This window comes from Chiloscyllium plagiosum, chromosome 5 (assembly GCF_004010195.1).
Source record: "Chiloscyllium plagiosum isolate BGI_BamShark_2017 chromosome 5, ASM401019v2, whole genome shotgun sequence".
In the NCBI taxonomy this organism is placed as follows: Eukaryota; Metazoa; Chordata; class Chondrichthyes; order Orectolobiformes; family Hemiscylliidae; genus Chiloscyllium; species Chiloscyllium plagiosum.
The window spans coordinates 73,686,827-73,702,914 of record NC_057714.1 but is presented as its reverse complement, the minus strand read 5'-3'; the positions used below and the strand labels follow the sequence as shown (position 1 = coordinate 73,702,914).

General features: G+C 40.6%; 1 protein-coding gene across 9 annotated transcripts in view; it reads left to right on the top strand.

Moving 5' to 3' along the window:
- Positions 1–331: 331 nt before the first annotated feature.
- Positions 332–16,088, top strand: part of steap2 (STEAP family member 2, metalloreductase) — a 65,134-nt gene continuing 49,377 nt past the window's right edge. For 6 of the 9 annotated variants that reach the window (XM_043690362.1, XM_043690361.1, XM_043690365.1 and 3 more), the window contains exon 1: positions 332–725. The gene's annotated coding sequence lies outside the window, so the exon portion shown is untranslated. Of the gene's footprint in view, positions 726–8,221; positions 8,235–11,080; positions 11,083–16,088 lie in introns of those variants that run through there. The other 3 variants (XM_043690368.1, XM_043690367.1, XM_043690366.1) reach the window with 2 other exon arrangements.

Here is a 16,088-nt window from a genome sequence, read left to right as displayed (position 1 = left end):
ACAGCTCCGGTCTTTTCACCCTTTCTGCCTTTGTGCAGGAACGAGGGAGAAGGATCAATGGAAGTTTCGATCACTGTAGTGCGAATAAATGTTACAACATTGTCTCTTTGGATTTTCACCAAGCAGCGAGCAATGATAACAGATTGCAGGCAGGAGGAGCAAATATTTCTGCAGGAGACTCCACGAGCAGCGCCAAGTCTAGGGAGCGCGCCACATGGAGGCGTCTCATTGCTGGAACAGAGCGGGGAAGCTGTCCGCCGAATCCATTCGCCGGGGAGTAATAGACTCATTGCAGGTTTACTAAACGGATTACATGTTTTATTTTAAACTGGAGACTAATGAGAGTAGAATTTAATGTAACTATGTTTCCAACTTTTCACTGTCTGCCTTCTAATAATGGCTTCTTTTGAAACTATTGCAATGTAAAACTTGTTGTTCCCCCCCTCCCCAGTCAGTGAAGGTTGGAATGGAGCAGGACCCGGGTTTGGAGCGAGCTCGGGGTAAAGGTTCTCACGGCAGTTGGAGTCAGCTCGGGGCTCGCGGCTCTATGTCGCCGAGCCCATCAACAACGGTATTTAACGGTTAAAGCACATTCATAGTTATTTCCCTTTAAAAGAGAGCTCAGGAAACGTCACCGGCAAAAGAAATGCGAAGATCTTCCAGTCGGCTACGACAGCAACGATGCCTTCCGGGATTGTAGTAGCATCAAGATCAGGCTGAAAGCGGTGAGCTATCACTAAGATCTTGGAAGCCAATTCAGACAAATTGTTACCTCTGTTTACTAGAATAACCATAGATTAGCTAACAGGAAGCTCCAGAACCTCTCATATTAGATTTTTTAAATCATAGCTGTAAGTGCCAACTGATTACAACAGTCCATTTAAACTGAAGTTTCCTTAGAATAAGAGTGACACCACTGGTAATAGCAGATTCGCACCAATTTCATTTTTGAGATAAACCCTTAATCCTCCTTGAATCAGGCAGTTGTGTTGCAGGGGTGCTGCTGGTGAGTAAGAATCCTCACTTAATAACATCGGGGATGAAGATAGCAGTGATTCTTCCTGCTCAGTTGCTGTCAATGACCTAATGCAATAGTACAACAAATATAGAGTTTTAGCTGGATAAGAAGCCAGAAGCTTAATAGAGTTCTGACCTGGTAAATTGTGTATTATTGGGACTTCAAATGTGTGCAGTGTTACTGAGCTGGCAATAACGGTTTTAAAACCTTGGCTCTTTACAAAATATTCTTCAGGTGTTTAATGCTCCATCAAATGCACCTCATTTGTACTTTGTATTGATAAAATGGAAATTCTGCTCATGTAGAATTTAGATTGAAAGATCAGAAGTATGGTCATTTTTGGCGGACATCAACTGACCAAAAAGCATGTTAACCAAAATAACAGGTCTGCTGCCTGTGACGGACAAAGCAAGGTCAAGTGTTCAAACTTCTATTTCCATTTCCATCCTTGTTTTCAAGTCCCTACATAATCTTGCACCTTTTATCTTAGTAATCTCCTCTAGTCCTACAAACCTCACTGATATCTATCGTCCTTAATTATGGCCTGTCAAGTATTCTGAGTTGTTATCACCCGGTTTTGACAGTTGTACCTTCAGTTGTCACAATCTTAATCTTTGAATTCACTAGATCTCAACACTTCTTGTGAGGTGATCATTTAAATCTACTGTTATTTTGATCAGCTGCTCCAATATCTCCAAATGGCTTAATATCAAATTTTGTTTGATGACACTCCAGTGAACTACCTATGGATTACCTCTGTTTACATCTTTCCTCTATCTCCATCGTTTCCATGCATTTTTAATCTCTGGAACTAAACTCACTGTACGTTGGACAATTATGGACTTGTAAATTTTTGTCAATAGACCTTTGATGTGAGATTATAACATATAAACTTTGTATTTTCCATTCTATTTTGTTCTATACAGATTTTTTTTCCTTAAGAAAACCCAGTGAAGACATTTCCAATAACTGTTTTTCTGACCACAAGCCACTATCCCATTTCTGTTGTCCTTCTGGAACTTAAATCTGTTCTCAACAATATCTCATTTCTCTACAACTGAATCCTACACTTAGTAAATCCATCACATATATTGTGGGTTGATGATTTTTTTTTTAGTACATATTTGTTTCATTTTGTGCTATTATTGGGTATTGGATTGGATTCAGGCCAGGGCAATTAAAAATTTCAAAGCTGGGATTGCTAGATTTAGTTAATGGATATAGAATCAAGGACTTGAGATACAAGTCAACCATGCTTAAACTGAATATGGAACACTTGCATAGGCTTGATTGCCTACAGCTCAAATTTAAAAATCTGAAGCCCATATTTACAATCTTTCACAGCTTGTCCTTCCCCATCTTATCAGTTTCCAACCCCACACATTGTCTCACCACCCAGTAATATACTCTGTTTCTCAGATTCTAAACTTATAGTTTCCTCTTTATCTTTCTCCAATATTGGTTAGCACGCTTAGGTTCCAAATTCTGGAAGTTCCTCCCTAAACATCTCTGCTAGTTCACAACCCTCCACTCCTTTAAGATCCACATTAATATGTGAAAAATTTGAAGCTTCTGGCCTCATCCATTCTCACATTTATTTTGTTCTACTAAATTAAGACTCACGTGAAGATCTTTTACAATGTCCAAAAATGCTCCACATTGCAAATAACTCGTGTGGTAAATAGATATGTATGATCAGTTCTGACAAGAAAATGGGTAAAGTTTAAAAGCACTTTTAAAAATCGCACATCATTTAATTGTGGAATTTGACATAATTAAAATAATGCTACATAAGATCAGCTTGTCATTGAATTGTTACCTACAAAATCTTCACATGAATATCTGCAGGTGCAAAGATATAGATCTGAAAAAACTACTTGGCATAAGAAAATTATATGCAACTGGTTGGTGCAAATAAGAAATTTGTAAGGAAGTGATAAATCAGAACTCCTTAACTAAATTATATTAAATTTCCAGCAAAAACAGCATGCAGTAAGTCAATTAAATTACCATGTTTTTCTTTAATATTCAGCATGAGAAAAGATATACTAACATGAGTTCACTTTACTGATTCTTGGGATAAAGGGGTTATCTAATAAGGAAAGTTTGAACAGATTAAGCAAACGCTTATATCCATTAGTGTTTAGAAGGAGAGGTACTCTTAATGAAGCATACAAAATCCTGAGGGGCATTGGCAGATTGGATGCTTAGATGGTGTTTCACTTTTGAGAAAGATTAGAAAAAGGAGATGCAATATAAAAATAAAGAATCTGAATTTAAAATGGAGAGAAGACTTTCTTTTCTCAGAGTGTTGTTGATCTGTGCAATTCTGTTCCCTAGAGAGCAGTGGAGATAGGATCACTGAATGTTTTTAAGGCTGAGTTGGATGGATTCTTGGTAATGATATCAAAAGGTTTAGAGGACAACAAAAAAGTAGACCATAAAACCATCAGATGTAGGAACAGAAGCACACCATTTAGCCCATTGAGTCTGTTCTGCCATTCAATTAGATCATGGCTGATCTGATCATTCTCAACTCCACTTTTCACTTTCTTCTCTTTTCCCCTTAACTCTTGATTGTAGACAGGACAGTGAAGAAAGTGTTTGGTATGCTAGTCTTTATTGGTCAGTGCATTGAATATAGGAGGTGGGACATGGTGTTGAGGCTGTACAGGACATTGGTTAGGCCATTTTTGGAATACTGGTTCAATTCTGTATCCTTCCTATAGGAAGGATGTTGTGGAATGTGAGAGTTCAGAAAAGACTTGCAACAGTGTTGACAGGGTTAGACAGATAGAGCTAAAGGGAGAGGCTGAATAGGGTGAAGCTATTTTCCTGGAGTGTTGGAGACTGGGGGGGTGACCTTATCGAAGTTTATAAAATCATGAGGGGCATAGATAGGGTGATTAGCCAAGGTCTTTTCCCCAGGGTAGTGGACCTGAGGGGCAACCTTTTCACACAAAGGCTGGTGCGTGTATGGAATGAGTTGCCAGAGGAATTGGTGGAGGCTGACATAATTATAACATTTAAAAGGCATCTGGATAGATATATGAATAGGAGGGGTTTAGAGATAAATGGGCCAAATGCTGGCAAATGGGACTAGATTAATTTAGGACATCTGGAAGGCTGGTGGTTGGATAATGTATTGCCACTATTTAGGAAAGGTGATAAGAAAACGCCAAGGAACTATAGTCTAGTGAGCCTGACATCGGTGTTGGGCACATTGTTGGAGAGAATCCTGAGGGACAGGATTTATGTGTATTTGGAAAGGCAACGACTGATTAGGGATAGTCAACATGGATTTGTATGGGGGAAATCATGTCTCATGAGTGTTTTTGAAGAAGTAACAAAGAGGATTGATGAGGGAGAATGGTGGACGTGATCTATATGGACTTCAGTAAGGCGTTCAACAAGGTTCCTCATGGTAGACTGGTTGGCAAGATTAGACCACATGGAATACAGGGAGAACTTGCCATTTGGATGCAGAACTGTCTCGAAGGTAGAAAACAGAGGGTGGTGGTGGACGTTAGCCTTTCAGACTGGTGGCCTGTGTCCAGTGGTGTGCCACAAGAATCGGTGCCAGGTCCACTGCTTTTTGTCATTTATATAAATGATTTGGATGTGAACATAGGAGAAATAGTTAGTATGTTTGCGGATGACACCAAAATTGGAGGTGGAGTGGACAGCGAAGAAGGTTATCTCAGAGTGCAACAGGATCTTGATCAGATGTGCCAATGGGCCAAGGAGTTGCAGGTGGAGTTTAATGTAGATAAATGTGAGGTGTTGCATTTTGGAAAGGCAAATTAGGGCAGGAATTATACACTTAATGGCAAAGTCCTGGGAAGTGTTGCTGAGCAAGAAGACCTTGAAGTGGAGGTTCATAGTTCCTTGAAAATGGAATCGCAAGTCGATAGGATAGTGAAGAAGGTGTTTGGTATGCTTTCCTTTATTGGCCAGAGCATTGATTATAGGAGTTGGGAGGTCATGTTCCAGCTGTACAGGGCATTGGTTAGACCACTTTTGGAATATTGTGTGCAATCTGGTCTCCCTCCTTGAAGTAGAATGTTGTGAAACTTGAAAGGGTTCAGAAAGATTTACAAGGATGTTGCAGGGTTGGAGGATTTGAGCTACAGGGAGAGGCTGAATGGGCTGTGACTGTTTTCTTCGGAATGTCAGAAGCTGAGGGGTGACCTTATAGAGGTTTATAAAATCTTGAGGGACATGGATGGGGTAAATAGACATGATATTTTCCCTGGGGTAGGTGAGTCCAGAACTAGAGGGCAGAGGTTCAGAATGAGAGGGGAAAGATTTAAAAGGGAGCATATGGAGCAACATTTTCACACAGAGGGTCATGCATGTGTGGAATGAGCTGCTAGAGAAAATGGTGGAGACTGGTACAATCACACCATTTAAAAGGCATCTGGATGGGTATACGAATAGGAAGGGTTTAGAGGGATATATGATCAAATGCTGGCAAATGGGACTAGATTAATTTAGGATATCTAGTCAGCATGGACAAGTTGGACCGAAGGGTCTGTTTCCATGCTGTATGTCTCTATGAATCTATTACTCTATGCTTGGCATGGACTTGTTGGACTGAAGGATCTGTTTCTATGCTGTACAGCTCTCTGACTCTCTGCCCAACTGATTAATAACTGTCTATCTCTGCCTTGGATATACTCAATGATGTCAACAACTAGCTATGGTAAAGAATTCTATGGATTACTCTGAGAGATGAAGTTCCTCCACTTTTCCATCTTAGATGGGTGACTCTTTGTTGAGATTAGGGGCTCTTGTCCTAGGCTCTCCTGCAAGATGAAACAACCTCTCTGTTTCTACTCTGTCAATTTCACAAAAATCTTAGATATTTCTATAAGATCAACTCTTGTTCTTCTGAAGTCTAGTGAATACAGGCCCCACATACTCAATCTGTCCTCTTAAAACAGTCTCTCCACATCCTGGATCAGCCTAGTGAACCTTCTCTTGACTGCCTGCAATGATGGAAGATCTCACCTTAGATCAGAGGCCCGAAACTGCTCACAGTATTCCAGCTGTGACTCATGCCATGTTCGGTTTTAGCAAAATTACCTATTTATAAATATATTCCCTTTTACCTTACTTAGTACTTTTTGAACTTGCATGTTAGCTTTTTGAGATTTATGGACGAGGCCTCCCAGATACCTGTGTTGTAGAAACATGCGAGAATTTGAGGAGTGCAGATGCTCGAGAATCAGAGCCGGAAAGTGTGGTGCTGGAAAAGCATAGCAGGTTAGGCAACATTCAAGAATCAGGAGAGTCAACATTTCAGGCATAAGCCCTTTATCAGGAAGGCTTATGTCCGAAACATCGACTCTCCTGCCTGCGACTGCTGTAGAAACGTAGAGAATAGGAACAAAAGTAGGCCATTCAGACCGTTAAACCTTCTCTGCCATTCATTATGATCATGGCTGATCATCTACTGCAATAACTTGTTTTTGCTTTATACCTCATATCCTTTGATCTCTTTAGCCTCAAGTGCTATATCTCGTACCTTTTTTAAATCATACAATGTTTTGACCTCGACTGCTTTCTGTGACACTGAAGTCCACAGGCTCACTACTTGTAGATGAAGAATTTTTTCCTCATCACAGTCCTAAATGGTTTCCCCAATATCATTAGCTTGTGACCCCTTATGAGGATGGGACAAAATTGTAGCTGTAAGAGCTGCTCTTTTTTTTTATGTATTTTCAGTGTTGGAGCTGATTTCCTCACATTTTTGGAGCAATAATTACTGTTTTATAAGCATTGTTTTGGAACTTAAGGGGGAAAGATCAAAACAACAGCACTTTTTAAAAAAAGGAGGAAGAGAGAGAACGATACAAAGTGGGAGGTGAAACAAATGAGCAGTAAACCTACACAGCGATGTGATCCAGCAGAGAACCTGCACAGCTGAATGCCTTTGATGTTTCATAACAAGTATCTCTGGACATTGGAGTTGGTTCTCAGAAAAGGCATGTGGATGGGTATATGAATAGGAAGGGTTTAGAGGGATATGCGCCAAATGCTGGCAAACGGGAATAGATTAATTTAGGATATCTGGTTGGCATGGGCATGTTGGATGGAAGGGTTTGTTTCCATGCTGTAGAGCTCCAATACTCTTTGGATCTATGGTTCTGGACTCCTTTGCCATCAGAAACATCCTTCCTGTGTCTATCCTGTTTAGTGCTGTTAGAATTTTATAGGTTTCTATGAGGTACCTCACTCATTCTTCCGAAAGTCAGCAAATATAATCCTAACTGATTCGCCCTGTCATCATGCATCAGTCATGCCATCCCAGCAGTCAGTCTGGTAAACTTTTTCTGCACTTCCTCTGTATCAAGAACATCCTTCCTCAGATAAAGAAACCAAATTGTACAGAGTCTTCCGGAAGTGGTCTCACCAAGGCCCTGTACAATTGCACAAAGGCCTCCTTTACAATTGCACAAAGGCCTCCTTGTTCCTACATCCCCTCGCTATGGAGGCTGAAATACCATTTGCCTTCTTGGCTGCTTGCTGCACCTGCATGTTTACATTCATTGACTGATGCATGAGGACACCTAAGTCTCATTGCACATTCCTCTCCTCTCTCTCAATTTATAGACATTCAGATAATAATCTGCCTTCCAGTTTTTGCTCTAAATGAATAACCTTGCATTTATCCATATTTTACAATATTTATCCACTCATTTGCTATGCAATTGCCACTCACTCAGTTTGTCCAATTCAAATTAATGCATCTCTGCATTCTTGTCAAAGATGACCCCCTCACCCAGCTTTGCATCATCTGCAAGTTTAGAGACATTACATTTAGTTCCTTTATTTAAATCATGATTGTATAATGTGAATAGCTTGGGTTCAAACACTGATCCCTGCAGTCCCCCACTAGTCACTGCGTGCCATTCAGAAAAAGATCTGTTTATTACTACTCTTTGTTTCCCAGTGTGACCCAGTTTTCTAAATGGCTTGACATTATTCCTATCCCATGCGCTTTAAGTTCAAATAAACCACATCAACTTGCTCCCCCTCATCAACTCTGTTACATTCTCTAACTATTTCAGTAAATGTATTAGGCATGATTCCAATTCCATAAATCCATGCTGACTCTGTCCAATCCTGCCACTGTTTTCCAAGTGCTTAGCCATTAAATCTTTCATAATAGACTCTAGCATTTTCTCTACTACCAATATCAGGCTGACAGGTCTATATTTTTGGTTCTCTCTACCTCCCTTTTTAAACAGTGTGGTTACATTAAATAACCTAAAATCTGTAGCATCTGTTCCATAATCCATAGAATTTTTGAAGTTGGCCACATGTACATCCACTATTTAAATGGTCACTTCATTAAGTACTCTGGGATGTGGATTATTCAGACCCTGGGAATTTATTGACCTTAAATCTACTAATTTTCCCAACAATACCTAGTAATTTCCTACTAATACTGATTTCCTTAAGTTCCTTCCTCTCACTAAACTGTATTCCCCAACATTTCTGGTATTTTCTTTGTACCCTCCTTTTTGAACACATTATTTGTCGGCTATTTTTTGTTCTCCATTCTAGTCTTTCTCTATTTAAATAATATTCATTTCCTTTATTCTTTCTTCCAGAGTGCATAACCTCATAATTTCCACTTTAGATTCAATCCACCAAGTTTTTTTTTTCCAATCACTCATCCTGTCTATATCCCTCTGTAGGTCTTTTGTGACATCATCACTACTTGCCTTACTGCCTATTTTTGTGTCATCTGCATATTTGGTTACATTCACTTTCCTCATCCAGGTCATCAGTATATAGTGCAAATAGCTGTGGTCCCAGTACTGATCCCTATGGCACACCACTAGTTACAGATTGCCATCTAGTCACAAGAAACGACGGTAAGATCAGCAATGATCTTAGCAGCTGGCGGAATGTGCTTGAGGGGTTGAATGGCTTATTGCTGTTCCTAAGTCATATACTCACATGTAAAATCTGGCTAAAATCAGAAGAGATTTCATAGTTCATTGTTTGAGTGAACATGTCTATAGAATTACATTTTATCTAAATGCCTTCAGTATTATTTTCTGATAAAGAATTTTTGATTGGTCAAGACACAAATAGAAATTGGTGAAGAAACTCAGCCGGTCATAGAATCATAGTGATGTAGAGCACGGAAACAGACCCTTCAGTCCAACTCATCCATGCCAACCAGATATCCTAAATTAATCTAGTCCCATTTGCCAGCACTTGGCTCATATGTCTGCAAACCCTTCCTATTCATATACCCATCCAGATGTCATTTAAATGTTGTAATTGTACCAGCCTCCATCATTTCCTCTGGCAGCTCATTCCATACACACACTATCCTTTGCATGAAGAAGTTGTCCCTTAGGTCCCTTTTAAATCTTTCCCTTCTCACCCTAAACCCATGCCCTCAAGTTCTGGACTCCCCCAACCCAGGGACAAGATGTTGTTTATTTACCCTATCCATGCCCCTCATTATTTTATAAACCTCTATAAAGTCACCCTTCAGCCCCTATCTGTGGAGAGAAAAATAAGGTTAACCTTTCGAGTCCAGTGACCTTTCTTCAGAACTGAAAACAGCAAGGAAATGGTTGTATTCATGCTGATGATTGGGCTGGGGGAAGAGGGAAGGACTGAGACAAGTACCGATGTTGCCTAGAGAGAGAGAGAAGCAAAGGTAAGAAGACAACGGGATTGTTGATAGCCAGTCAGGGAAGAAGAGGAACTGAATAGGTGATAGCAGGGTCTGAGTTGTTGAAAATGGGTTTCCTGTGCTACTAGCAACCAATATAGACAGGACTTGGGATTGTGGAGGTGCATAATGAACATGGAAGGAGGTGCTCGTTCTCCTTGTTGAGTCCTGAGGGCTGTGAGGTACCGAGGTGGAAGATGAGGTATTGTTCCTCCCGTTTGTACCAAGTATTGCTGGAGCACTACAATAGGCCAGAAATATTTGCATAGGAACATGGTGGTGTGTTGAATTGGCAGGTAACTGGAAGCTTGTGGTAACTTTTCCTGATGAAGCAGAGGTGTTTGATAAAACCCATCAAAACTGCATTTCGTCTCCTCAGTGTAGAGGAGACCAGATTGTAAGCAGTAAATATGTTAGACTAGATTGAATGAAGTTCAGGTAAATTACTTTTGGAAGTTTAGTCTGCAGTCTTGGATGGTGAGGAAGAAGGTAAACGGGCCAGTGCGCCAGCTTCTGTGATTGCAAGGGAAGGTGCCATGGGGTGTGAAAGTTGGACCACCTCTCTGCATCTGGAAGTTATGGAGGAGGGTTTCCAGAAATCATCACAGTTATGTTGAAAAGGAGTCCAGGCAATTTTAAAGTGCAGCAAAGAGCCACAAAGCCAAAAGACCTTCACTTACCTCCCAAAAATGCCCATCCGAGTGAATTTACCGTCAAAGGCAAATTCGGACTATTCAACTGCAGAATCCATTGCAGCTATTGAACACAACTCTTCAACTTCAGCCTTTCATTCCAGCGACAATCAACTTTATTTATTTCAAAAATAGACTTGTATTTACTTATAAATTATTTATGAATCAAGTACAAAACAACTCAGTACAGACTTTCGAAAAACAGTAGAATTTTGACATGCCTCAAAGGAGCTTCAATCTAATTGCAACAAAGAATAGAATGGACTTTGAATATACGTGACAATAATGAGGTACAGTAAAAAAATTATACATCACTAATTACATCTGTGATTTAGATACAAAAGTACCTAGGCACAGCTTCTATATTACAAGATTTGTTACAGAAATAAAATATCCAGCGTTACAGAAGATATTTCAGTAACAGCAGATCATGATGGCACTGAACTTCCAGTCTGCACTGGGCGCTGGCTCCACACCACGCCGGTGACACACTGCACCAGGAGGCTGCTGCAGGAGGCCAGAAGGACGCCATACCGTGAGACCACCACGCCAAGCTAGGGATCATCGCTCCTCGCCAGAGGTCATCAGAGGCCAGGAGTCAAAGAGGGAATAAAGCAAAGAAGACAAAAAAAGATCTAGGAAGGTGAAAACAAGAACAGCAAGCGGTTGTTGTTTGACTCTATCACTCCAGACAATCAACACTTCAAATGCAAGTTAGGGTCCTGCAATAACAGAGGACTGAATTGAGTTTCACCCATCTAAGTATCCTTGATTGTTTTCTGTACTTCATTTTTCTCTGTATTTGGTTAGCAACTTTATTACTGTTACTTAAGCAATTTGCAGCAATTTTTATATGAAAATATTTAATATAAATAAAATATTTAAATTACTAGAGACTCCTCGATCAAAATTTTGCACCTGATTATTTTTAAATTGAAGCAAATTATAATTGTGCAAATTAAAATGGAGCTACACAAACAAATTTGCAGGTCATGAATCACTTTGAGCAAACACACTGTATCTGCTCTTCACAGCTGTGGTGTGGATGTTAAAATATTTTACTTGACTATAAAATACTTCGTAGAAACAAGGTTATCTCTGGAAACAGTTAAAATCCAGACGCTTCAATCATCCTAGTTTGTCTTGTTTAGTGAAAAATAAGAATTGTTTACATAAAGATTAGTTTGTACAGCTATTAGTGAGCTCCTGTATTGTCTAATTCCTCTGTTTCTACTAATTAACATCAGTGTTTATTTTTTGATAAACATTGTTGAAACACTTTTAGATCTCCACAGTCCTTGCCTGAAGTGAACTTATTTTCCAAATCTTCTTCAGTATCCATGACTGTATCCTCTCGTTCCTGGTAATGAATTTATGCTGCATCTCTTCCATTACTTGCTGTGCTCCAGGTTAATAAAAGACATCATTCAAAAATGCATTATCTCCATTCTGAATGTGATATCCTTGTATCCGTCTTTTCTGTTTCCTTCTTTACCATTCCCCCATCTCTTCGCCCACCCCAACTTCCTGGAAGAGTTAAAAAAGATGCAGAACTATAGACAATTTAATGAACCAGTGGCTTCACCCTTCAACAATGATTGCGAAGATTGCTGGATGCCAAAATGTTGCTCTACCTGCTACAATCTGAAGACCCCACCTGTTTCAAGAAGACCATCATCATCCTAGTACCAAAGAAAGCATTTGCAACATGCCTCAACGACTACAGCCCAGTGGTGCTGAACTCCAGTATTGTGAAGTGCTTTGAGAGGTTAGTCATGGCCCACATCAAGTCGAGCCTCCCAGCTTGCTCCTAGTCCCTGCAATTTTGCTTACCAGCAAAACAGTCCACAGTGGATGCCCTTTCACTCATCCCTGTAACATATGGATAACAAGGACACCAACATCAGGCTCCTACGCATTGACTACAGTTCCGCCTTCAATACCATAATCCCTACCAGACTAATCTTAAATCTCCGAGCCCTCTGCAACTGGATCCTCAGCTTCCCGACCCACAGACCGCAATCAGAAAAGATAGACAGCAGCAATTCCTCCACAATAACCCTCAACACTGGTTATCTGCAAGGATGGGTACTCAGCCCCCAAGTGTACTCCCTGTACACCCACGTGTAGCCAAATTCATATGAAGGTCATCTACAAGTTGCTGATGATACCAGCATTGTAGGCTGGATATCAAACAATAATAAGTTAGAATACAGGAAGGAGATAGAGGGCTTGGTGACATGGTGCAATTATAGCAATCTCTCTCTCTGTGTTAGCAAAACAAAAGAACTGATCACTGACTTCGGGAAGAAAGGAAGAGGATACACTCCCATCTACATTAACAAAGCTGAGGTGAAGAGGATCAAGAGTGTCAAGTTCCTAGGAGTGATAGTAACTAACAGTCTGTCCCATACCTCCCACATGGATGCAATGGTCACGAAGGCACAAAAACACTTCTTCTTCCTCAGGAGACGTAGGAAATTTGAAATGTCCGTGGGACCTTCACTAACCTTTACAGATGCACCATAGAAATAATTTTATCTGGGTGCATAACTGCTTGGTGCAGCAATTGCTCTGCCCAGGACCATAAGAAACCACAGAAAGTTGTTGCATAGCCCAGACTATCACAGAAGCCAAGCTCCAATCAATAGACTCTAATTTACACTTCTTCCTGCTGCTAAAATGCTGCCACCATCATCAAAGACCCCCTCCACCCTGATAATAATCTATTCCAACCTCTTCCGTCAGACAGAAGATACAGAAGTTTGAACATACACATCAACAAGTTCAAGAACAGCTTCTTCCCTGTTGTTATCAGATTGCTGAATGGATTTGTCTAATTTCAAATTTAATATTGACCTTTCTTTTGTGCACCTCCTGTGCAGTTGTAACCTTGTATTCCTTGTTCTGTCTAAGTACCTCATGATCTGTATGTCCTTGTCTGCTATGATTGGCTATATTGCTCGCAAAGCAAAGCTTTTCACTGTACTTGGGTACATCTGACTACAATAAATCAAATAACATTTGATCAAATCAAATGAGTTGGCTGCTACCTTAAATCTTTCTTTTGGGGCATGAACAACATGGGCTATCATGGGAAATCTGGCAGAATCACACAAGAAATCTACAGAGGTCTGTCTTGATGCTGAGAGCAACTCACTGCATTTTTAAACTAAATTCCAAATGTCAAGAACGGTTTCTTTCTAAGCAGCAGTGATTTTCTTTTAAGGGAGATTATTCTTTGGTACCAACCTTTATTGAAGTGAGTTTTGCTATTAATAATGTGCAGTTTTCTATCCTTGCACTTGCCACAAGCAAACTAAATGTCAATTGTTCTTAACATGGAGGTCAGCACAGATAAATGGCAAGTCCAGCTCACTACTTTCTCCAAAGGACCTCTATGTTGGATATTAAGCACCAACATCTCAGGGCACAATAGGCACAAGCTACACGCAGCCTATGCCCTGACATAGGCACTTGACATATACCAGCCTCTAACAACCTTTATTGCACATCTCTAACTTACATCCACTTACAGGATGCTTTTGTATTTCAATTCAACATCTTGGGAGCAATGGCAATTCTCGTTGCAGTGCTGCAGCAAGGACACTTTGCATGCAGAGCCATGCATCCAGCTCATGGACTAAACCAAGCTGCATATACGGGCTCTTCTCTTGCTCTCTTAGCGTACATTTACTCTGACATTTCCTGGATGCTCACAGCATCCCCTGTCTTGGTTTTTTTTGTTGCACCTTGCCCCTCAGCCAGGTCAAGGTTTACAGTACTGCTATATTGCTGTGCCAGGAAAGCTTGTCATGGCTATTAACAGTCCTCAGTCAAGTCAAGGGACATAATCTTCACTTAGAGGGTCCTGGCACAATAAGTCAAGGGCAACCCGCAAGACAAATCCTGAGGCTTTGTCTATCCTTGCACTTGCCACAAGCAAGTGGCAGGATGATTAGAGTTAGAATCCTTTTCCAATAAGGGATGTGGAGTTGAATATTGGACAGTCCACCATCCATCTTGATGCTATCTGTCTTATTGTGGACTGTTTTACTTCTGGAGTGAGAAAGAGGCAGTCATTAAATGAGATGAAAGGGGATGGCAAAGCTGATAGTGCTTTTGCTGGTGCAGGTGGGGAAGTGACCCGAGTAAGTGAGCAGGAAGCATAGGGGGCATGCAGGGTTAGTGATATTGGAATTTGGAGTGAGTTAGGGCAAGTGAAGTAAGATGTTGCAGGCAACTGAGAGAGTGGTAAAGCATGAGCCTTTTACAGTGTAGTTTTAACTACAACGAAGAGACTGGTGGTAGACACTGCTGTAAGTGCAGAAGAAGTACCTAGAATAATTGAGACATATGAAGGGTTATATCTAAAAAGAAAAAATCTCGTTTTTGTTCAGAGAAAGAATCTAAATCCATAACTATGCTAAGAGACAGAGAGGGTACTCAGTTCTCTTGATGGAGAAAAATTTAGTTTTTTGTCCACCGAGTTAATTGACAACCAAAGTGTTAGTAAATGGTGTAGGTAGAGAATATATCCCAGTTCCATTGTACAAAGTCCATTTGGAATTTGATGTGGTTCCTGGAGTAGTGTTGTTAGGAGTAGTCAAAAAATTACCTTTGGGCGGAGTTGATTTATTTCTGGGGAATGATTTGGCAAGAGGAAAAGTCAGTCATAGCTTCATACATTGTCCTGGGAAGTCCAATTGAGGCTATAGAAATGGGAACAATTGCAGGAAGGAATACTCAGGCATTATGTGTACCTTTTCAAAAGAAAACTTTGACATCTGCTGTGACTCTGGGAGTAGTCAGGCATGACTTACAACGCACTACCTCAGTGAGTCAAAATGCTCCCGTCCAGAGGGACCTCCAGAACCCCCTCCACAAAGCAGAGAACTAATTTCCCTTCTCTACCATGTACCAAGTATAAGGGTCTGTGTTTTTTCCGGGTGTTGAGCAGCCTTTTATAGAATGCCAGTCCATTCTGAAATGTATCAACAGAGTGAGTTGTTCTGGGTATGGTAAGTGGAAGAACCACCCTAGAATCGGCCAAGAGGAGCACTGTAGGGGTAGAGTAGGTAGTTAATGAGGCAAGTTTGGTATGAGGCAGTGAGAAAACTTGCTTGGACATACAGAGAAACCAACAAAAATCTGCGAAACTGATAGCAAATAAGTCTAATTCAGCCCATAGTTCTTAAAGTATATGAAATGCCCATACAAGACTGAAAGAAGGTATTTTTAATCTGCCAAGCTGAATGAGTATTAATCATAGAGTCATGCAGTTATAGATAGTGCTGCTCAGATGGGTTAAACAGTGGCCAACTGAAATGTGTGGGGTGATGCATTTTGGGAGGACTAACAAGTTGAATGATAGGACCCTAGAAATGACAGAGGATCAGAAGTTCCTTGGTGTGCATGTCCATAGATCCATGAAGATAGCAGGAAAGGCAGAATTAAGGTTAATGAGGTATTGTGATTCTGTTCGCCGAGCTGGGAATTAGTGTTGCAGACGTTTCGTCCCCTGTCTAGGTGACATCCTCAGTGCTTGGGAGCCTCCTGTGAAGCGCTTCTGTGATCTTTCCTCTGGCATTTGTAGTGGTTTGAATCTGCCGCTTCCGGTTGTCAGTTCCAGCTGTCCGTTGCAGTGGTCGGTATATTGGGTCCAGATCGA